The sequence below is a fragment of the Charadrius vociferus genome, unplaced genomic scaffold (genome assembly GCF_000708025.1).
Source record: "Charadrius vociferus isolate BGI_N301 unplaced genomic scaffold, ASM70802v2 scaffold393, whole genome shotgun sequence".
NCBI classification, from domain to species: domain Eukaryota; kingdom Metazoa; phylum Chordata; class Aves; order Charadriiformes; family Charadriidae; genus Charadrius; species Charadrius vociferus.
In genome coordinates this window covers 1,535,400-1,536,213 of record NW_009647760.1, presented here as the reverse complement: position 1 = coordinate 1,536,213, position 814 = coordinate 1,535,400, and positions in this window count along the sequence as shown.

The following is an 814-nucleotide window of genomic DNA, read 5'->3' as shown; positions in this document are numbered from 1 at the left end:
AGTGGCTTTTTCCCCAAATTTTTCTCCCAACATTATCCCCCCACCACCCTTGGCACATGTTTTTTTTGGGGGAGAGGGCTGCCAGCTGGTCCCTCTGTGACTAAATAAGGAGAGTTTGGGGAGAAGAAGAAGGGGTTTGGTGCCAGCGCCTTCCCCAAACCCATCCTGTGGTCCTCAGTCCCCCCGTCTATTTCTTCGCACCTGGATCTCGTCGTGGTCCACGCTCCCCCTGGACAAGTCCCATGTGTCCCCAGGGATCGGTCCCCCCTTTCCCAGCTGCGGTGGAGCTGGCTGGAGGAGCAGAGCCAGTTTTGGGGCTGTGTGGGGTTTTGGGGATGGAGGGGGAGTGCTGCCCTGTGGGGTCTCACCCCACGGTCCAGCGTGATGCTCTGTGATGCCCATGGGGCGTCCGCCATCGCCTCCCACCCTGTGACACCCTTCCCCACCTCCTCGGTGGAGCGAAGGCAAAGCTGTGGGGCTGAGGACACCTGATTTCCCCCCTTCCCCATGTCTCGGTGCTTTGCCCCTCTGTCCCCCTCCTCTTTGATTTATATCCTTGATTTTTTACTTTTTTTTTTTCCATGGTGCAGCAGACTGGGGAAGACACGAGATGGGTCTCACTGCGTTGCTGCCCCGGGAGCAGATTATTTCGGTGATCGTGGGGTTACCCCTTCATCCCCCATCCTCCGAGGGCAGCTTTGAGCAGGGGAACAGGGATTTGACACCCTCACCCCTCACTGTGATTTTTTTAATTATTATTTTTTTTTATTATTGTTCCCTGCTGATTTATTTACTTTTTTTTTTCCAGCGCCTC